Source organism: Cydia amplana, chromosome Z (assembly GCF_948474715.1).
Source record: "Cydia amplana chromosome Z, ilCydAmpl1.1, whole genome shotgun sequence".
Classification (NCBI taxonomy): Eukaryota; Metazoa; Arthropoda; class Insecta; order Lepidoptera; family Tortricidae; genus Cydia; species Cydia amplana.
This window is the reverse complement of record NC_086096.1, coordinates 236,709-261,197: the sequence shown is the minus strand read 5'-3', so window position 1 is coordinate 261,197 and position 24,489 is coordinate 236,709. Positions and strand designations below refer to the sequence as shown.

The following is a 24,489-nucleotide window of genomic DNA, read 5'->3' as shown; positions in this document are numbered from 1 at the left end:
ATCATCAGACCCTGAGTCATATCTTGTGTCAAAAATCTTGTTGAAATGAATCAAACGAGCCCAAACACGAAGTGGTTTAGTTGCATGGTTGAATGGTACCGGTGACCACCTTCCAGCTCCATCATCAGACCCTGAGTATCACCTAGTGCCAAAGATCTTGTTGAGATGAATCAAACGAGCTCAAACACGAAGTGGTTTAATTGCATAATTGACTGGTACCAGTGGCCATCTTCCAGCTCCATTATCAGACCCTGAGTGTCACCTAGTGCCAAAGATCTTGTTGAGACGAATCAAACCAGCCTAATCATGTTACTACATGGTTGATTGGTATCCGTGACCACCTTCATCATCATCATCAGGCTTCATCATCAGATGCTTAGTATCAGCTCGTTTCTAAACTTAAGATACAAATTAAAGGTTTTATTATATAGCTAAAATAGTTTCACTATACAACCTATACCATATGCAATGACGAAAAATGAAAATAAGCGAGTACCTAAGTAAGTACGTATAATTTCTTTCTAGTAATAATGACCTACATAAGTATGTATATTTGCACTGGATTTAGTATTTTCGTACCAAATAACATTTTTAGGACTTTGATATTAAAGTACAGTTAGTGTTGTTATGATTGATTTCAATGTGCTTCACGTTCGGATCAAGAATGTTTAATCCATCATTGTAGTGCGACCGAGGGAAAATGCGGTGGAAGGGTTCGGCGACCTGAGATCGCGGGGCCTGCCGCAGCGCGTAAAATACCTAAACTCGCTCATCCCCGAAATGTAATAGCACTCTAGCTGATAATTAAAACTCATTAATTAGGTACCTATACCTATAGGTACTCCTACAACTTCGAAGTCATAGTGAACCGTTAGTAGGACCAAAACAAGGTTGACTTTGTTTATTTATTTTTTGTAATTAGTTAGCTGTAAACCAAAGTTTTGACCTGATGATATATATTATAACTGAATATTTTTTCCTTGCAGATTCTTGAAGTAAGTATGCCTAGGCCGTAAAAAAAGCTTAGAACTTAAACAGAGTTCAGTCGCTCATCTATCTCAGTGTTCCTTGCGCGCTCTTTCCCACTCATGTTTCGAATGAGAGTGAGACGATGCAAATAGGTTTTGGAAAGGTTCGGAAGAATTCGGAGGGTGTCGGGAAAACATGGCAGGGTCGTATCGCGTGATTCGCCATCTCAGTCGCACTTATGGCTGCATGTGTATATCTGATTGATTGACATCTCTCTCTACTCACTCTTGAACAATACAATAGTCTACAGATCCACTGAAGTGAGCGAAATGAGTGATATACAGTGTGTAAATCCAATACGGGCGAATATTTAAACGGTGGTTAGCATAGGACCTAAAAAGTATATTTAGATAGATTTTACTTAGAAATGCACTGAAAATTTTAACCATACAAAATAATTCGGCCCGCAATGTAATACACCACACACGTTACGGGATACGAGCTTTTTAAAGTAACTGTCAACGCTTGTTGGCAGTTACTATGAAAAGCTCGTATCTCGTAATGTCATTATCATCTTCTGTTTCTTAATGTTTACAGTACATTGCTGCTCGGTACATGTGGAAAAAATTTATCACGGGGTCATAATTAAGTGTAACTTAAAAAAACATCTTAATTAATGATAAGACGGGTAAATTCTATATCTGGTTTAATTTATTGCCCGTATTTGACTTACACACTGTATACACCACCGCGAGTGAAAGATATGAATCTATCTTCTCAACTCAGTGAAGCGTTTTGCGCATCTCTAGATTCAACCCTTGGTCGAACTCAAAGTCAATTTAATTGATCCTTTTGTGTTAGATACGCATATAATGACATGAATTGTGCTTATGTTTAGTAAAAACTTTGTTGTAAGTAGGTATATACTTTACCACTTTGTTGTATATTTTGGCCAACACACGTTATACACGAAACATAATACATTAACTGTTGTACATAATACAATCATCTGATTGATAGAGTCGAAAAGTGGTAGACCACTTTCTTGGCTGACTGTACCTACTTATTACGCACCGTGTCAAACGTTATAATAACACAAATTTTATTGAATATTGCTGCACGGGGGTTGGAATAGGTAGATATTTACCTAAACCAATACTGCGTTAAGCAGAAAGGATAATTCCGCGTGCGCATTAAACAATACCGTATTTACTAGATATTTAAAACGTGTAATTTTTCATAATCTAGCGAAATAACTACATAATATTGTTGTCGTATAAACCAAGCGCTCGGCCAGTCATGCCTAACTCCGGTAACTTAAGAAAATTGGTGATATTTTGATTGTGGCAGTCATGCATATATCATGCAACTCAAGTTACTTAACTGAGTTGTGCCTGACGCCATCGGCAAAAAAATGAAGTTAAATGATTTAGTCATATGCTTTTCTCAGTAAGTAATGAAGATTTTCAAAATTTTCTTTTAGTAGATATATGTACCTATATTTCATGGTTTTTAAGACTATTTAGACTGGTTATCCGTAACTCATGTAACTCGAGTTAACGGAGTTCGGCGTGACACGGCAGCATGGTGATCATTCGTGATTCCTTTCAGACTCCCCCTCCCCCTTCCTTCGTATGACGTGATTAATGGACACCCCCGAAGTATACCCCTATTAATTATTGGTTAGGCAGAGGGCATTATCGGACGAAACTTCCTTTATATTGTCCTGACGGCGACAACGCGGGTTGAGCCGTCTTTCAAAGGATGTACTACTGCCTCTACGACGCCTAAAGGCCATGTAAATGTCGGCGCATTATCTACATAGAGTCGGTGCGGAAAGAGAAGAATCGTGGAATGTATGGGGCTCAATACAATCCACGACTCGTCTCTTTCCGTACAGACTCTACATACTTTTATGACAACCACTGTGCCAGTTACGATGGGAACTGGTAGCGTGGTCCACGTAGTACCCGAAACAAACAATCAAACAGGGATCGAGTGCCGAGCTGCCCTCGGAACCCCATAGTTGCGTCGCCAACTTTGGCCCCAGGTGCGACCTGGGCCCTACTGCCTACAAATACGATGACCTGCTGGAGCAGCTCCGAGAAAAGACGACCAGGTGCAATGTTTGCGACGACTCAACCAGAAAGTAAGTTCCTGCTATCATCTATTTATGTTATTAAAACACAATCCTCTTTCGATCTACATTTATAGGTAGGTACTAGGTCCTTAACTAGGTGCATTCTGTTCAAGCTGATGGATATTTTTTTTTTCCCATACATTTGAACATAACTTGACCCAAATCAAAATAGCATAACAGTGTAGGTATTCTTTTAAAGGGTCGGCATAGTTTGCGCAATGGATATTAAAAACAAAGTTTATCAAGACATGGACCTGTGCGTGATGCGGAAGATGAACTGCATCGGCGGCGTTGCAGGTACGTACACCTATACTCACCGCAAGCACAGAACGAGCAAGCAGGCCTCTTGTCCAAAATTACTGATTTTTTTGAAAGATGGCAATTGGTTCTAGGTCCCGTAAGATTCAAATGTTTCAAAAAGAAATAGAAATAGTAACAGAAACAGAAATAGAAATACTGGCGATACGTTACTTTAACATGGCGAATACTCGACCAGGGTTTAAGAAGAATAAAACGAGGGTCATTTCATGCTCAGTGAATTGATATTAATCTCAGTGCGCAAGTCGCTCGCTCATACATATATTTGCGCGAGAGAGACGAACTACGTTTAGGTAATATCAAATCGAGATATTAAAAGAAAAATGTAAATCTAAATGACATAGGTATATGACTTCTAGACGACATTGTAAGAACTATGTAAGTCTCGCCTATTACACATCTGCATAATGTTATAATATTTATTAGCCAATTACAGTTAAATTTGTTCTGATGAAAGATAATTGTAATAGGGTAAAGGCACCAGTAGTCAGCCTTATAACGACTTTTTTAAGTTTGAACGTTCGGCATTTCTACAGGATTAGTCGGATAATTAAACAAATGACATGGTTAGATCAATTGTTTATCATAGTTTTAATACACAATATTAAAAAAAATAACAATCCTCTTTATAATATCTCTAATTAAGTTTAAACAAAAATTGGTACTTTTCTCCAGTAGTCAGCCTCCAAAATCCAGTAAGCAGCCTCTGTGTACCCAGTACTCAGCCTATATAAACTATTCATAATAATTAGATCAAAATCACTAATATTTATATCAAAATCAACGATATTATAATATTTATTTTTTCTTTATAATTTTTGTTATCGTTATTGTAGTTAGTTGTAGTTTTTAATTTTAGTTTATAATTTTTTTGCATATACATATGTATTACTTACTTGCTTGCTCACTTATTTAATAAAAAAAATCTTATAGGTACATACAATTCTTATGACACGAAATTTGTTGGATGTACTTAATTAACTAACACTATTCTTGCAAACTAAGAATCGCAATATTTATTTTCTAATAATTAATCCATCAAAAATTAATGAGGTAAATCAGGTAATATATAATTATGTTCCTAGTAGGTATTCGGAAAAAAATAATTAATTGAGTCTATGCAGATCTAATTATCATTAATAAACAAAGTCATATACCGACCAGGAAAAAGCAAAATGATAGTTATGTATAGTTAACGTCAAAAATATGTATACACTTTTGAACCTTATTTCAATGAGATAGGGTTTAAAAATGTGGACATATTTTAGGCGGCGACGTACCAAGCAAGGTCAATGGCTGAGTACTGGATCCGCGAAACCCAGTGCTCAGCCGCATTAAAACGTTATTTCAAATGGGGCTGACTACTGGGTTTTACTTTAAATTGACTAGGGCATGCCTAACTAAATTTGAAAATGTAAATTTAACGGTCCTAACGGTCGAATTGGCTAGAAAATAATAAAATAAACGAATAACCCAAAGGTCAGCCGTGGGGGGCTGGGCACTGGATTCTTTGGAAAAAAGTGTTATCCAGTGGCCAGCCCCCTCAATTTATAAGTGAAATATTGATATTTTCATTCAAATATAATGCAATTTAATAGATAAACTAATAAATAAACCAATCATATACAAAAACAATAACTTTTAACATTAAAACATAGTTTTTCTTGCCTGTTCAGAGAACACCACGTGCAGTAAAAAATATGGCGGACATGACACTATTGCACTCGTCGACAAACAGCACCTCTATGAACGAGTATATTTCTTCCCCCCGTTCCCTCACCGCACCTGTCGTGTGACGTATTAACCAATAAGGAATCAAAGCTTCTATTTGAGTACTCGCGATTTGTTTAAACGAATATACCAGATATTTATGACCAATAAACGACTCAAAAGGCTGACCACTGGTACCTGGCTGGCCACTGGTGCCGTTACCCTACCTACTCTAAGTTTTAATTGATATTTATACAATTGTAATTGCGATATAATGTAAAATTCAATCAAACGCTATGTCATAGGGCGGACACTAGCGATAGCGGTTCGCCAAAAAACGCTGCAAGTGGTGTTAAAGGTCTGAAAATTGGTACGATTAAACTTTACGACATTTGAAACAATTTCACCCGAAGCACCAACAAATAAAAAAAAGCGGCCAAGTGCGAGTCGGACTCGCCCATGAAGGGTTCTGTATTTAGGCGATTTATGACGTATTAAAAAAAACTACTTACTAGATCTCTTTCAAACCAATTTTCGGTGGAAGTTTACATGGTAATGTACATCATATTTTTTTTTTAGTTTTATCATTCTGTTATTTTAGAAGTTACAGGGGGGGGGGACACACATTTTACCACTTTGGAAGTGTCTCTCGCGCAAAATATTCAGTTTAGAAAATAATGATATTAGAAACCTTAATATCATTTTCGAAGACCTATCCATAGATACCCCACACGTATGGGTTTGATGAAAATAAAAATTTTGAGTTTCAGTTCTAAGTATGGGGAACCCCAAACATTTATTATTATTTTTTTATTTTTGTGTGAAAATCTTAATGCGGTTCACAGAATACATCTACTTACCAAGTTTCAACAGTATAGTTCTTATAGTTTCGGAGAAAAGTGACTGTGACATACGGACGGACAGACAGACAGACATGATGAATCTATAAGGGTTCCGTTTTTTGCCATTTGGCTACGGAACCCTAAAAACGAGAGGAGTTATGTATGACGTCATCTTTTTTTGTAAAAATAATTGTTTACAAAGCTATCGTGTGTGGTATAAAACGAAAGGTCTTTTTGAGCCCATTCCAAAAATATATCACATTGCTACATTTTAGTTATTTTAGTTATTTATTTATTTAAAAATAATTTTAAATAAATAAATAATAAAAACACACCAAGTTTGGGTTTCTCCAGATACAATACCGTTCAATATTTTTTTGTAAAATATACCTCAAATTATACCTAATATCCTCATATCTTATCTAATCCTAATAAAGCAATCTTGAAAATATATACATTTAGTATTTTTTTTTTTAATTTTTCAATTTTACGTATTTGTTGGTGCTTCGGGTCAAATTGTTTCAAATGTTCTAAAGATCAATCGTACCGATTTTCATACCTTTAACATCACTTGCAGCATTTTACTGAATTTCTCGGTATACCGCCAGCGCTACACGCAATACATCGAAAATCATTTGCGTTTATATGTGTGAACGGCACGTCTCTGAGGGCCTACCGCGAACCACGTTCTATGTGTTGCCTCTCTGCCGCACTTGTAAATTCATACGTAAGTGTGACAGGGAGGCAACACGTCGAACGTGGTTCGCGGTAGGCAGGGTTGGGCAGTATTTCAATTACATGTATTTGAAATACGTATTCGAAATACAAATTAGTATTTTGTATTTGTATTTCAAATACTACCTCAAAAGTATTTTGTATTTGGTATTTCAAATACTGCACTCACATGTATTTAGTATTTTGTATTTCAAATACTTCAAGCTTCAAAATACATTTCTATAAATACATTTTATTAAATTCTATAATCCTAAAATGTCTAATCTCTCGCACAAGCTGTGAGCCGACCGCGAACCTCCGATCCAGCCGAGATACAATTTTCATTGGCTGGATACTGGATCTATATTAGGTCAACTTCTGCGTGGAACTTTTCGTTTAAATCTAGGGGATAGGGTCATTGCAGTAGTTGCCGTCCATGCACTAGTTTTCGACGACTTGACGGATTATGAAATATATATTTCATTTTTAATTTACTACTTTTTGCGAAATCTTCATCTTCCTCACGTTGTCCCGGCATTTTGCCACGGCTCATGGGAGCCTGGGGTCCGCTTGGAAACTAATCCCAGTAATTGGCGTTGGCACTAGTTTTTACGATAGCGACTGCCATCTGACCTTCCAACCCAGAGGGTAAACTAGGGCCGTAATTGGAATTAGTCCGGTTTCCTCACGATGTTTTCCTTCACCGAAAAGCGACTGGTAAATATCAAATGATATTTCGTACATAGTTCCGAAAAACTCATTGGTTCGAGCCGGGGTTCGAACTCGCGACCTCCGGATTGCAAGTCGCACGCTCTTACCGCTAGGCCACCAGCGCTTCCTTTTTGCGAAATATCATTGTTATATGTAGACAGATATATTGCTTAGACGCCTTAGACATAAGGATTGAAATCAGTCCAAATTTGTGCAGGAATGTAGGTATATATTCAAATCTCGTCAAGTGGACGTAAACTAGAGCTGGACGAAAACTAGCGCAATGACCCTATAAGTTTATATGAAAGGATATTCGTTAACGTTAAAACTAAATGCTAAACAAAAAAAAAATTAAGGTATATTTTGTAATTGAAATACATTATTTTAAACACTGTAATTTGTATTTTGTATTTCAAATACCCGTCACCAAAGTAGTTTGTATTTTGTATTTCAAATACATTTAAAAATGTATTTTGTAATTTGTATTTCAAATACGTGGAAGCCAGTATTTTGCCCAACCCTGGCGGTAGGCCCTCTGTATCATAGAAATAAAATGTACCTAATCTAAAAGAACAAATTGTCAAACTATAATAGTGCGACCAAAAATGAAATGCAAGTGTGTGCATAAATTATCTATGCGAGATCAAAAATAGCGATGTCATGCATGTTACAACATATTAACAGTTTATCGGTGTTTGATTGCTTTATCGACTACTTTTTCAAATGTGTTTTTTTATTATAAACTGAAATAGATACCATACACGATTTCGATGATATTTGCTATATGGGGGTGTTCGGGGGCGAATAAGTTGGGTGTATATGTGTTTCCTTGTGTTGGCATGGCGGCAAACCCGTGGAAAAGCGGCTAAAATGTATCTAGAGTTAGATCAAGAAAAAGTCTGCTACGATTTTGATAGCACACGCAGTGCAAGTGTAGAGATGGGTAGGGGTGTGTAAATACTGAGTATTTACTCGGTATTTACTCAAAGCATCCGATAAATACCCGTATTTACTCATTTAGGTGGGTAAAAACGATTGCTTATAAAATATTACAAAAGTGAGATTTAAGAACAAAATTATCTTTTATTGAAGAATGCTAACGTGTGTTAACAATATCTATAAAATAAAAAGCATATAGGACGCTTAACTTTGGAAAAAAGGTAATTATCAGTGAGAGGCAAATTGTGATAATGCATAGTTAACAATTTTATTTTAAATAATAATATTATTTACTTAAAAAATATGGTACTTAAATACTATCGATGTTCTAGATAACTGCATGTCATGCAAAAGTGCATGTTTGCGCGGAACTTACGACCTTTTATTAAGGTTTTTTTTAAAGGAAACTCAAAAATGGCTCAACCGATGATGTTCAAAATATAGTTTTTTGTACTCTATTATACGGCTAATCTCCCGATATGTTTTTATATTTTATCTGAACTTTGGTTCGAAAGTTATAGAGAGATAAACATTATTTTGGCCTTTTGAAACGGTTTTTTTTCCAAAAATATTCAAGTTATCCAAAAAAATTCTTAGAAACATTCCAGTTATTTTTAAAGACCCATTTAATGACGTGCAACACGTTGGTGGTTTCTGAATTCTTTTTTTTGTGACGATTAGTTACATGTATCACATGTATGGAGTGCCCCTCTTAAAAATACATTTCTTACAATTTTGAGTACATAATCCAGTAGCGGCTTACAAAATACACCTCATCATCTTCCTCGCGTTGTCCCGGCATTTTGTCACGGCTCGTGGGAGCCTGGGGTCCGCTTGGCAACTAATCCCAGTAATTGGCGTGGGCACTAGTTTTTACGAAAGCGACTGCCACCTGACCTTTCAACCCAGAGGGTAAACTAGGCCCGTATTGGGATTAGTCCGGTTTCCTCACGATGTTTTCCTTCACCGAAAAGCGACTGGTAAATATTAAATTATATTTCCCAAAAACTCATTGGTACGAGCCGGGGTTCGAACCTGCGACCTCCGGATTGCAAGTTGCACGCTCTTACTGCTAGGCCACCAGCGCTTCACAAAATACACCTATCCCACCAAAAACATTTTCATGTAAAATGTTGTACCTAAGGTGAAAAATGTATTCACTATTCATTATTTTTTATAATACAATAGTTCTTGGAGTAACGAAACGGCCAAGCCACATATTTTGACTAAGGTGTAGAGTTTGTGAAGTTAGGGCTTGTAGAGTTAGAAGCTTGGCTCTACAAGAGATCTGATAACTTTTTGTCAGTGCGAGCCTTATGGTTTCGTCTTGGCAACATTTTACATGAAAATGTTTTTGGTGGGATTTCACTACTTTTTGTAAGTTACTTCCATCCCCTATATAAAGGGTTGCGCGTGTGATTTAAGGACCTACTATTAAAAATCCTTAAATACGTACCTCGGGGCATCTTTTATACAATCTGCTTTTTACTGATTCCCCATACAAACTTCAACCCTCTTTTTCTCCTAACGCCCTTTTCCACCCCCTTTTCGCCCTTACGGGGTGATTTTGGGGTTGAAAACTATTCTATGCCATTCCCCATTACAAAAACTATCTACATACCAAATTTCAACTAAATCGGTTCGGCGGTTATTGATTTCCCATACAAAATTCCACCCCCTTTTCCCCCCCTTAGGGGCAAAAATTTCAAATTTTTGAATTTTTTTGTTGTTTGTGTACTAATACTATCTTACATACCAAATTTCAGCTTCCTAGGACTTCAGGAAGTACCCTAGAGGTTTTGATGATCAACAGTGAGTGAGTCAGTGACGAAATCGGGGTTTTTTAGATATGAATAAAATCTTAAGTATAAGAGCTATGCAATTGAATTTTTTTATGTTTAATAAGTCCACTATTGACATCATATCCCGAGAATTTTGTTTATCTGGTATAATCCAAACCCAAGTTATGAGGGTTCAAAAAAACGACGAAGCACTTCGAAAAAAGGTAGGTAGTGCCCTTGCGCTTCGCTTTGCTCGTCTTGGCGGGGGCACTTCAACTTCAACTTCAACTTCAACATTTATTCAGCAAATAGGCCACAAGGGCACTTTTACACGTCAACATTGAATTTACATACAAGCAAAATAATAATAATTATACATCAACAATTATTAAATACAACTACAACTACCAAATCAAACTAACGTAATACAATTACTTAGAGATGTATAAGGTCTCTTAATGTCGAATTACATAAAAAAACTATAATAATAATATTAAAATAAAAACAAAACAGATACATGGAAAAGGGCGTGTCCGTTCTATATGATAATACTATTACTTATTCTGTGGCTATGTTATATTGTTCTATGAATAAATGACTACCATGACTAGTATTGACTGTCTGTGACTAGTCCTAAATTTTTTGAATATTCTATCCTATTTTGAGTAGGACTAAACTATGTTAATAACACGTTAGTTACGTTTTTTATTTTCAAAAATCAAAAGGTATTTCGTTTCTGGTAAACAATTTGGTTTTTGTGGGTTACTACGTGTTTGTTTTTCGTCGTCGATATGCTATGTAGCATGAAGTTGATCTAATGCATTCGTAAGGTAGCCAAAGGGGCTACCCCAGCAGGTGATCACAGCAGCACGCTTTCTGTTGCAGTTGTTATGTCGTCAGGCAGGAATAACGAGTTTGGGGAGATACCGTTCGCCATCAAGCAGCGCTGGGGGCGTATGTCGTTCCTGACTAACGGATACGCCATCATCCGCTTATACGACAACTGGCCGTCTAAACCAATGCAGAGCTATGTGGTAATTCACAAATCACATTAATTGTGTAGTTTACAATATATAGATTTACCAGAAATCCAATTTCGTGGTTCAACATTATTTTGCACCAAATGCGAAGTAAGTAAACATCGTCCCAAAAAAACATAAAATCACATGTCACATTAACACAGACAAGCATAAGAATAATCAGGAAGAGAAAAAACTATTTCATATGGACCTAACGAAGTTTATGATTAACTGGTACCAATTAGACAACCCCAATTTTCGAACATTTATTCAAAATTGTATCACAGGAAATTATTCTAATCGAATAAATCGAATCGAACTGGAAGTTACATACGGCAACATTTTTTTCCGGAAGTGTACGAGGAAGAAATGGAGAACATTCGCTCTGAAATTAATAGTCAATATATGTACGTAAGGGTTCATCCATTAATTAAACTTTTTAAAAAGAGGTCTACAAGACGCTAATGACCCGACACCTCGAATAGCACGTACTTATACATTTTTTTTGCGTTAGAAACACCTGATCGACATCTGTAGAGTTTCCCCAAACTATAATACCGTATCGAAGAACAGATGCGACATAACCATGGTAGGCTGTTAGAGCAGTGGATTCGTCTGCTACCCGGAGGCGCGGAGCGTCCGATTGGCGCTTACGAATGAGGCCAAAGGTCGAGCTGCAAGAAAGCAGAGCTTGGAATGGACCAATGGTGAACTGTGGACGAGGCCGAAGGCCGCGAGCTCCGCATACCGGCTTGGCCACGACATTGAGCGACTTGCGACGGCGGCAGCGATAACCATAGGTTGGAGCGAGACACAGCGATCGGACCTTTCGTTTCCACCTATGGTTGTCGCTGCCGCCGTCGCAAGTCGCTCAATGTCGTGGCCGAGGCGTAAGACTGTACGTACGGAGCGTCCGATGGCGGCGCGTTATGATAAAATAGTACATCCATAAAAGCTAATCTTTAGACTAGTTTAGGTCAATGGTGTGGCCTTTGTTTAACTTTACCACTACCAATCATTCGGCAGCAGATAGACGGCTCCTTTTGGCGGTTCCTTTTTTTAATAAAGAGTACAACGCCATTATTCTAAAGATAAGCTTTGAGAGCAATAGCGACATCACGGACACATGTTATTTCTAAACAAATCAAGTATTCTACCGTCTGTTGTTTACCTCTGCTTGTGTTTTCTTTTTGTATTGTTTTCTTTTTTGAGGTGTGCAATAAAGAGTATTTGTATTGTATTATATTCTAATCAATTAATTATCTAAGTAGGCAATCTAACTTCAATCCCCATCTCAGCCATATCTTTATTTGCAAAAATGTAAATAGCGTGTTTTAGCCATTTTAGAATTAGTATTAGATAAACTATTTATAGATTTTTGCTCAATATTGATTTTTATGGACGTGTGTTAGAGCTTTATGGTGGCCACACAAAATTTTCCAATCAATTTATTCTTAAAAAATGTAAATAAGTTTAATCGTTTGTGGTGAAAAAAAAAATGTATGGAGAACAGAATGGGCAACTTTTAAAAAAATAGTTTATCTAATACTGATTCTAAAATGGTATCACACATGCTAATTACATCTTTACAAACAAAGATATGGCCTATTAAAAACACACATTTTACCGATTTGGAAGTGTCTCTCGCGCAAACTATTCAGTTTAGAAAAAAATTATATTAGAAACCTCAATATCATTTTTGAAGACCTATCCCATAGATAACCCACACGTAGGGGTTTGTGAAAAAAAATATTTTGACTTTCAGTTCTAAGTGTGGGGAACCCAAAAATGACCGTAAGATTTAGATGGCCATTCGTTTAGATGGCATTTAAATCAATAAAGAAAAACTCAATGACATTACACGAAAAAGGTTCTAATCATGTACGGGCTGAAATACGAGGATCTCACAGTTAAATTCTAACTTTATAATAATTCAATAAAGCTACATCTTGATGAAATCGCTAATAAAAGTGAACTCTAGTACTGGTGAAACTCAAAATATCATGACCAAATATTTAGATGCGAGGTCTGCAAGGTAATTTTACAATTTCTATTCGAATTTAAAAAAAATAACGCTACAAATTTGAATTTCGAATTTTAAACAAGCTCACTGACCAGCAATTTCGGAACTAAAGTTTTTCAATAGAATTATACATAGTGCTATTAGTGCTGCAGACATTTTGGACTACTCTTTGAGTTTTCACTTCTGTCGGCACTCCCGGAGTGCAACCCATTGTTTTTTTTCTATTTTTGTGTGAAAATCTTAATTCAGTTCACAGAATAGATCTACTTACCAAGTTTCAACAGTACAGTTACAGTTATAATAGTTTCAAAGTGGCTGTGACATACGGACGGACAGACAGATAGACAGACAGACATGAGCTTGAGATTAGATTTCTCCTCTTTTAATATAATACCTTTTTACGAAGTTTCATTTCAAGTTCCTAGCTTAAAATAAAATTTCAATCCCATACAAACTTTCAACCCCTTTTTAACCCTTTTAAAGGATGAAGTTTTAAAAACGCTGAAATTACTTTTCTTGTATTCTGATATTCAAAGATTCAAGCCCCGCACTCACAAAAATGTTTGATCCCCATACAAACTTTCAACCCCTTTTTCACCACCCTGAGAGATGAATTTTCAATAACGCTGAAATTAGTTTCCTTCTCTTTTAATAAAATACCTTTTTACGAAGTTTCAAGTTCCTAGCTTACAATAAAATTTGAACCCCAAGACAAACTTTCATCCCCTTCTTAACCCCCTTAGGGGTTGAATTTTTAATAGCGTTCAATTAATGTTATTTTGTTATCTTATGTTACGCCTTTATAAGAAGTTTCAAATAATTAAAGAAAAAAGAATAAATATTAAGAATAAAGATCATTTACTTCAGCAAAAGGTTACAGATATACCAGGAGTCTCCGCACTAGGCAGTGCCTGTATCGCGGGGAACCAAATTACAATTAAATATCGAAGCTGTTACATTTAGTCTAACATTTAGTAAGAAACTACTTACGACTAGTAAACCCTAGACACAATATTGAAACTAAATCCCGTCAAATATGGCTTCTGTCTCGGCATAATTTTGTGAGTGCAGCAGTATGAAAAGTAGTTTTTTCGCTTCCATTTGAGTGCAATCCCTGAGGTTACATAGTTTGTTTATTGCATTGTATGTAGACGCTCTGATGCAATCACCAAAACGTTTGCCAAATGCTGAATTTACTCTTGGAATGGGTAAATTGAACACGCGTTGTTGTGATAACTTATTATAGTCCTTTAATAATTTAGACGATTTATGTGTTTGCAAGTTTTTTTTTGTATAAAAAGTTGACGAACGGACAGAACTTTAGCTTGAGCAAAGATATCAGCAATTGGAAAGGGATCATCCATTACGTCATTACGTCACATGAATTTCTAGGCTTTTTAACCCCTCCCCCCCTCCTTGTCACACTTGGTCACATTTTGCAAACCACTCCCCTCCTGGTGTGACGTCACATTTTAGGAAATTTTGTTTTCAACGAAATCGACAATATTAACTCGGCATTATTTTTTTAATAAAAAAATATTTTTAATAATTTTATAACACAACGAAAGTTACACCCAAAATCTCATTATTTAACTGTACAGCGAATAAAAAAATATAAATTAATTTTCGGTTACTGATGAAGTTAAAGTGACATCACAATATTTGTGACTCCCCCCTCCCCCATGTCACAATATGTCACATTTTCTTGACCCCCTCCCTCCCCCTAAACGTGTGACGTAATTAATGGATGACCCCAAAACGGAAAGGTTTTTTGAACATTACTTTCAGCACCAAACGTTGCGCTCTTTCAATTTCTAGCATGGTAGTCTTTGCTGCACTGCCCCACACCCCAATGCAATAACAGATTACAGATTGGCACAGTGCGACATAGACCAGTTTTCGTAAAGATTCATCTGCAGCAAGACGGAGTTTCTTAAATATATAAATAGACTTTCTAATTCTACAAGAGAGTTTGTGAATGTGATGTTTAAAATTTAAGTTTTCATCTACAATAACGCCAAGGTATTTTATAATGTCAGCGCGCTGGATTCTATCACAATTACAGTTACAGAGATTATCTGGGAAATCAGTACACGAGTGGATTTTTATCGTGGGATCGAAAGATGGTTTTGTCAAGGCAGTTTTATGAAAACATAAGAATTTCGTTTTATCACTGTTAATGGTCAGAAGATTGGCGCGAAACCAGCGCGCTGCCATTTGCACACCTCTTTTAGTGACAGCAATTAAAGTCTCCCAGTTAGTATCGTTAAACAGTATGACGGTGTCGTCCGCGTAACATATAATCTCAGAATTTGGGATATTAAGATTAAGAATATACTTAATATAGATTGTAAATAGTGTCGGGCCGAGAATGCTACCTTGAGGAACCCCGAACCCGATGCGCTCATAGTCGCTATTAAAAGAACCCACCTTAACGAACTGCCTTCTCCCAGACAGGTAACTTGTGAACCAGGCCAGTGGCACACCCCGAATGCCTTTATTATGTAGTTTCCGAAGCAGAATCGGAAAGGACACCGTATCGAAGGCTTTAGGTAGGTCTAAAAAGACCCCAATACATTTTAAATTTTTGTCCAAATACGACGATATGAGGTTTGTAAGAACTAAAGTGGCATCTTCCGTGGAACGGTTCCTTCTAAACCCGAATTGTCGCTCAGATAAGAGATCAAAGTTATCTAAATATTTTACCAATCGTTTGTTAACAAGCTTTTCTAAAATTTTTGAGAAGGTGCTAAGCAAAGATATGGGCATGAGACAAATCCTTTATAATATCAGGATTTTCTACACAGCACAGAACTTGGCGCCCATATAGATCTCAATTCTTTTGTCGGCGAGTCAACAACGACACATAGGTATTCTTAATATTGAACTTGGCTCTGGCTTTGTTTCGAATTTGTAGCTATCGAGCTCCTAATTATAGTTATGAAGGCGTCAGTTGCAGTGTTTACATCAGATTCGACCGGGATTTCATACCAGTTGGTTGAAGACAATTGTAAAGCGACGCCCTCGAAATCAATGGTAGTTTTGGTTCTATTACGCTTTGGATAAAACAGAGAGTGGTGAGCGATCTAAATGGCGGAGGCCTTGTGATCCGTCACATTGAGGTCGCACACCAAGCCCGTCACCAGGCGATTAGTTCTAATAAAGATGTGGTCCAGACAGGCCCCCTCCCGGGTAGGTAGGGTGATTGCTGGTGCAAGTCCATGTTCAGCAAGAAGTGATAGGTACATTAGGTACTCCGAGACATTGGCTCGATGTGCGTTAGCAAGGATGTCTATGTTAATGTCACCTGCTATGATTAATTGTTTTGCGTGACCAAGTATGTTCAGTGTGTTATCAAGGTCATAGAGAAAGTTTGTGGTGTTATTGAAAGATGGGGATCTGTAACAGCCAAGAATTGTGACCTGATTCGGAATATCTACCATGAGGCAGCATGCTTCGTTGAAACGGGGTTCTGATACGTTAGCATTCCAGTGATCTCTTACATATACCACCACCCCGCCATTTTGATTTATATTATTTTTGGTGCAGTAGGAAGAATATCCTGGTATTTGATCTACCGTTACGGAGTCCTGTAACCTACACTCTGTCAAGACCAACACATCAAACTCAACTTGGGTACGGAGTAAGTTTAAGAGAAATAAGTCAATATTTTTATTAATAGGTACATTCGCAGGAATGTTGAAAGTTAAAAGTGTAAAATTCTTATTTTGTTTGAAAGTGGAATTGCACGCATCTGCGCAGGGAACTTCATGACAACCTATTTTCAGAGTAGTATCAATATCATCCGACACTTCAACACTGTCCATTCGAGTATAAGGAAAAAAAAAACAAGTCTAACCGAATTAAAAGCAAAGCGTTCAGTGTTTTTAATATGAAGAGTCCTGACATATCTAAGAAAAGTCGGCTTGTCCGAGTTCCTGCAAACAGTGCAACTATGAGCACCCAATCGCCAAGTAGGACAATACAAGTACAATCCAACTTTGCCCCGGGATGTTTTTACACAATTGGAAATGGATTCCATCTTTCAACCCCTTTTTAACCCTGTTAGGGGATGAATATTTAAAAAAGCTGAAATTACTTTTCTTGTATTTTAATAATATGCCCATATACAAAGTTACAAGTTCCGCACTCAAAAAAAAAATTCGATCTGTATACAATCTTTCAACCCCTTTTCACCACCTTAGGGGATGAATTTTCAAAAACGCTGAAATTAGTTTTCTTGTTTTAATAATATATCTTTTGACGAAGTTTCAATTTCGAGGTGAAACCCTTAATTTAACTGGCCTATAAGTGACTGAATATTTTGATAGCACACGCAGTGCAAGTGTTATTTATACGTCACAACGTCGTAGAATTTTGACGCTAAAAATAAAATAACACTTGCACTGCGTGTGCTATCAAAATCATTGCAGACTTTTCTTGATCTAACTCTAGATAAATTTTAGCCGCCTTTCCACGGGTTTGCCGCCATGCCAACACAAGGAAACACATATACACCCAACTTATTCGCCCCCGGACACCCCCATATAGCAAATATCATCGAAATAGTGTATGGTATCTATTTCAGTTTATAATAAAAAAACACATTTGAAAAAGTAGTCGATAAAGCAATCAAACACCGATACACTGTTAATATGTGTAACATGCATGACATCGCTATTTTTGATCTCGCATAGATAATTTACGCACACACTTGCATTTTATTTTTGGTTGCACTATTTAACTTTACCAAGCGTGTAAGAAGAACGTGGTGTAGGTACAATGTCTTCTAACAAACTATGCTAATATTGTCTCTTGGCTGACCGGACAGAATAACAACAAGAAATAGTTGATCCACCCAACTATCTACATCTCATGATATGATAAGCGGATTGAATTTCATTTCATTTATTCATAAACAATAATACAACTGTGTCTGAATGTTACAATATTATCTAAATCAATCATGCCTATTTACAATTTACAAATATTCATTTACAATTTTACAATAATACCTATAGTCATAATACATAATTGAGCCTATTTTTAAAACTAATTATTATTTTTTACATTTTTATGAATATATACATTTTTTATTGATTATTGTCAAATAAATTATAATATTTGGGTGACCGAGCTTCGCTCGGAAAACATATAATAACTCGGAAATGCGCGTTTTCCCAGAGATAAGACCTAGATCGAATTTTCGCCCCCGAAAACCCATATATACCAAATTTCATCGAAATCGTTAGAGCCGTTTCCGAGATCCCCGAAATATATATATATATATATATATATATATATATATATATATATATATATATATATATACAGTGTGCGAAAATTTAAACGGTGGTTAGCACAGGACCTAAGAAGTATATTGAGATAGATTTTACTTAGAAATACAATGAATTTTTTAACCATACAAAATAATTCGGCCCGCAATGTAATACACTACACAAGTAACGGGATACGAGCTTTTTAAAGTAACTGTGAACGCTTGTTGGCAGTTACAATAAAAAGCTCGTATCTCGTAATGTCATGTCATCTTATGTTTCTTAATGTTTGCAGTACATTGCTGCTCGGTACATCGGAAAAAAAATAATTACGGGGTCATAATTAAGTGTAACTTAAAAAAACTTCTTAATTAATGATTAGACGTGTAAATTCTATATCTGGTTTAATTTATTGCCCGTATTGGACTTACACACTGTATATATAAATAAATAAATAAACAAGAATTGCTCGTTTAAAGGTATTAGATAGATAGATAGATATAGATACTTATCATAATTATGGGACTAATAATGTAACGAGTTATCCACCCTCGTAAATAGTAACCCTCATCCGCGGTATTTGGGTAACAGCTCGTGCTCAATTACAACGGTAATAGGCGATTACGACATTTTGGTTTTAATTATTATTATTTTCCTTTATAATTGGCCAAAATAAGGCCAGAAACGAATAAAATGTAAACGTGAATAAATAAACTGTAGTAACAAATATTTCTAGGTTCACACAGCGCCGGTTTATGTTTAATTTTAGGCTCTTTTTGAAAAACTTAATTGCCTAAAGCCGTTAATATGAAAGCTACAAAAAAAGTAAAAAACATTAGAAAACTAAGGGATTTATTCTCATGTAGGTACGTAACAGGATGGTAAACATTAAAGTTGACTCGTTCGGTCGTGTTCCAGGTGACCTTCACCAACTGGATAGGCTACACCACGTTGGTGCAGGACGGGACGGACACTTACTATCCTTATAATGATGGCAGAGGAATCGACGGTCGCGATGTATTCTGGAACGAGTACACCGTTGTGTGGAGCAGGGCCAACGGCACGATCATGATATCGCAGCCGCGCTGGCCCAACTGGGGGCATAAAGTCTTCTTCTGGCACCAGCCTAAACCGCACCGCAGGAACATCAACTACTTCGACGTGTCGGGTGACGGCGACTACCCTGTCACCTGGATACTCCACGGTGTGTGTGTACACGAGCGTGGCTTCTATTACGGAGGCTCGAGCGTTTTATTTATGGATTAGTTCATTTTAACCCCCGACGCAAAAAGAGGGGTTTATACTTAGTCAGGTCATAATCATAAGTTCTGTCACAAAGGTTTTAAACGTTTAACCCTCTAAACCCCCATATTGTTGTCCTATGGTACCACAGAGGTGCAAAGGTCTCAACCCTCATAGAAGAAGAATTTTCCAAAGCGCTAAAATCTGTTTCCTTGCATAAACGACCGGTCTGGCCTAGTGGCACAGAATAAATAATAGTACTAGATACAGAAGACTCACTCTCTAACAAAACGCTTCTCTTACGATCAGCACAGATATGGCCGCTAGGTGGCGACAGCGCCACGCGCGGCTTATGGCTTTCCCCAAAATTGGGGTGGAACGGATGTACTTTTAGCTAGCTGTAGCAAAGCGACGAAATTGCGGAGTGAGCCACGCCTGCTAGGTGACCCTGCACCTGACTCACAATTGCTTTACGTATATGTCTGCTACTTTTTGTACTCTGTCACAGAATAAATAATAGTAGTACTCTGTTCGATTACGCCTAGGTAAGTGTTAAGAAAAGCGCCAAGTGCGAGTCGGACTCGCTCATGAAGGGTTCCGTATTTAGGGGATTTATGACGTATTAAAAAAACTACTTACTAGATCTCGTTCAAACCAATTTTCGGTGGAAGTTTACATGGTAATGTACATCATATATTTTTTTTTAGTTTTATCATTCTCTTATTTTAGAAGTTACAGGGGGGGCCACACACATTTTACCACTTTGGAAGTGTCTCTCGCGCAAACTATTCAGTTTAGAAAAAAATGATATTAGAAACCTCAATATCATTTTTGAAGACCTATCCATAGATACCCCACACGTATGGGTCTGATGAAAAAAAAAATTTTTAGTTTCAGTTCTAAGTATGGGGAACCCCCAAATTTTTTTTTTCTATTTTTGTGTGAAAATCTTAATGCGGTTCACAGAATACATCTACTTACCAAATTTGAACAGTATAGTTCTTATAGTTTCGGAAAAAAGTGGCTGTGACATACGGACAGACAGATAGACATGACGAATCCATAAGGGTTCCGTTTTTTGCCATTTGGCTACGGAACCCTAAAAAGTAGAAGACATATACGACTATGCGTAAATCAAATTGTTTGGCAGGTGCAATTTGGTCATGGTCTTCCTGCAGGTGCTCAAGTGGTTTGTGTACTTTCATCACCTGGCACTACTTTACCCCCAAATAAAACGCCTGGCATTGTTATATTTGAATTAAATACACAATTAGCTATTATATCACACCAAACACAGAGCTCTATAAATTGCACACCTTCGATTGATTTTCAACCCCTTTGTTGCCCATCCAATCTCACACCCACCGCTGAACTGCTGCCAGGCGATAGTATGGCACACTAACTAGAGGGATTTCGTTGCTCTATAAATATTGCATACCTTTTTCCGTGGCTAGCTCTTAGACCATATATATCGATTATCGTGATACGAGCGAGATGCATAGACACTAGACAGTAAGTTACGTGAACGCTAACTTTTACGAGGCAAACTCATGGTAACGATATACTAACGATGCAGATCGGACAATGTGAAAACGCTCGAATGAGTATTTATACCCACTAATGGTAATGGCCATAATTTTTAGTTATTAGCGTTCCGTATATACCTCAAAAGGAAAAAAACGGAACACGAACGGATCACTGTGTTGTCCGTCCGTCCGTCCATCTGTATGTGTCAAGACCCTTTATCTCGGGAACGCGTGGAGGCACCGAGTTGAAATTAAAACCATATACCTACAGCCTAGTGGGTACTGTGGATAGTGACCCTGCCTATGAAGCCGATGGTCCCGGTTTCGAATCCGGGTAAGGGCATTTATTTAGGTATGTGATGAGCACAGATATTTGTTCCTGAGTCATGGTTGTTTACTGTGTAGAAGGGATGTGGCATTCGCACTATTTCCCCTCTACCTAGGTACAAGATCAACTGATCTAGCCTAATTGCTCGGTTTTTTGTTGTAAAAAGAGGTCGGGGACATCAAATTTACAAAAAGAAGGTGTTACATTTGACATGTAATATTTTTTTACATGTCATACGTTTAATTAGGTACATTTAAACACAATGATTATATTTTAGTCGCATGTAATTGCTGGATTTATCGATTTTGCTCGCCCAGTACAAATTGCGGGTCGGTCGAGCGACAAATCCGACTTCTCATCTCTCAGAAAACAATAAAATTCTTTGACGAAAATGTGTTAGTGTGCGTGTTGTGACACTTGTGATTCGTCCGTACACAAAAACAGATCGAGGTGTGCAAGATTTGTCTGTGTAGGGTGTCATTTTCTATGTATTTGTGTCGTCATTACAGATTGGATTTTGTATGTAAGTGTGTTAGAAGTGCGACTGTGTGCACGTTCCCGCGAAAAATGGCAGAATGATTTTAATGTCACGATATCGCTTGGGCCTATCCTTTCCGACCTGTCGGAAGCCCGTGTTGATCGAAGACTGTGTATTTAAGTACCTATCGTTGTCTGTATACCCACAACCATAGACTAGGAATCCTCTAGACGGAGTTTAGAGCAATTATTTCATGAAACCGATGCTGCCAAAAATATGGGGGTGCGGGGGGACGAGGTGAGCGAATCCCGTGCCGTGATTGGTCCGTTCAAAGACACGGACCAATCACAGCACGGGATTGACCCGAAGATGGAGTAAAAATACTACCGTATATAGTGGCAGAGGGGGTAGCGTTACTATGCTCAGTCTAGACTCTAGAGCAGTGGTTCCTAACCTGGGGGTAATTACCCCCTTGGGGGTAAAACTGGTATTTTACGGGGGTAAATAAGCTAACCTAATATAACAATACAACAAAACAATACACGTTTTATTTTTTATCACCATTGGGAGGAGGGGTAAAATCAGGTTCCCTAGTTAGTCATAGGGATGACCGGAGTGAAAAGGTTAGGTAGGAACCACTGCTCTAGAGGATGTCTTGTCTGTGCCCACAACACAAGCCTTCTTGATTTTCGTGGAGCTTAGTCAATTTGTGTAAAAATGTCGTATCATATTTATAGAAGTGAAAACTTCTTTAGCGGCGCTGTGCACTTTTTGAGGTGGGGAAAAACTGTTCAACTCGAGACAGCGTAAGACGATCACGTGACCGTAAGATTTAGATGGCACTTAAATCAATAAAGAAAAACTCAATGACATTACATGAAAAACTGTTACATGTAATGTCATCGAGTTATATTAATACCAGTTAGAGTGAGTTTCGCTCTAACTGGTATTAATATAATTCGAGTACTAACAGTGATGTGCTTAGGTATTTCAAGTAATTAACGCTGACGCTAGATGGCGTTAACCTCAATTATACATAGTGCATTTTGCACTAGCCATTGAGATTTCACTTCTGCCGGCACTCCCTGAGTGCAACCCGTTGTTTTTTTATTTAAAAAAACTTATGCTAACGTGAAAAAAGACACAGCCGTTTATGCCGCAAAAAACGTATATTTCGTCACTCTCAAGGAAATCAAAATGTATAGGGCACTAGGGTAGGGTACTTGATGTTGACCTAGAACACCTCTGAAATTTGGCAAGTAATAGGTTCTTTTTTTTTCAGATTTACCACATGGTGAGTATCTATTTGGTACCCAGAGACGGGCACAGGCGACGTGTGTTTGGGCGAGGCGCTGCGGCCCGCGCCGATAATTCCGTTGTTGGTTCATAAAAATACAATCGGTAGCGATAGCGGTTCGCCAAAAAACGCTGCAAATGGTGTTAAAGGTATGAAAATCGGTACGATAGATCTTTAGGACATTTGAACCAATTTGACCCGAAGCACCAACAAATAAAATAAAAAACGAGAGGAGTTATGACGTCATCTTTTTTTTGTATGGAATAAAAAAAATTGTTTAGAAACCTATCGTGTGTGGTAAGTATTAAACGAAAGGGCTTTCTGAGCCTACCGGGTCCAATTGTTTTCCCAACAAACACTTTTCTGAAAATCGAAACAAAATCGGTTCAGCAAACATACGAGTCAAACAGAGAACCTCCTGTTTTTTGAAGGCAGTTAAAAACACATAGATTTGAAAGATAAATTTTCATTTTGTTGGACACGAGATGACAAGAAAAAGTTGATCGACCCACCTAGTGCAGAGTTCTTTATTTTATTTTATTTATCTACATGTTTAAAGGAAGCCTTTATCATTATCAATAAGACATGTTGGCTCCGTTAGGCGTCTATAATACAGAATTACAACGAGTGTTACTAAACAACGAGATAAATAAGTTTTTTGCAAAAATTTAATTTTTGTTACAAGTTTCAATCACTGACTGTACTTTTCTAACGACAGACAACTAATACTCATCGAGACAATTCTAAAAACCCCTAACACAATTAGGTTGCGTTGTTTCACCACAGAGTTCCTATGGCCACCTCCTGTCTCCATCATCAGATCAGCTCGATGGTACCATAATATGGCATTGGGGTGACAATGCCATATTATGGTACCATCGAGCTGATCTGACTTACAAGTGTATTCAAATTTTCAGCTTCATTTGAAGTCAGGATGTGAGTCAAATTTAACTTGCATGATTTGACCCGTACAAACATGTACATATTTACATAGGTAAATACACTAAATACATTGCAAGTTAAATAAAAGCTTGTAAAAAACCGGCCAAGTGCGAGTCGGACTCGCTCACGGAGGGTTCCGCACCATCAACAAAAAATAGAGCAAAACAAGCAAAAAAACGGTCACCCATCCAAGTACTGACCCCGCCCGACGTTGCTTAACTTCGGTAAAAAATC

At 37.3% G+C, this 24,489-nt stretch overlaps 1 long non-coding RNA gene across 1 annotated transcript in view; it reads left to right on the top strand.

Annotated features, from left to right (window-relative positions):
- The first annotated feature begins 5,604 nt into the window (after nucleotides 1-5,604).
- Nucleotides 5,605-24,489, top strand: part of LOC134660966 (uncharacterized) — a 75,381-nt gene continuing 56,496 nt past the window's right edge. The window contains exons 1-2 of the long non-coding RNA XR_010097915.1: nucleotides 5,605-5,900; nucleotides 20,292-20,574. This is a non-coding gene — a long non-coding RNA (uncharacterized LOC134660966). The remainder of the gene's footprint in view (nucleotides 5,901-20,291; nucleotides 20,575-24,489) is intronic.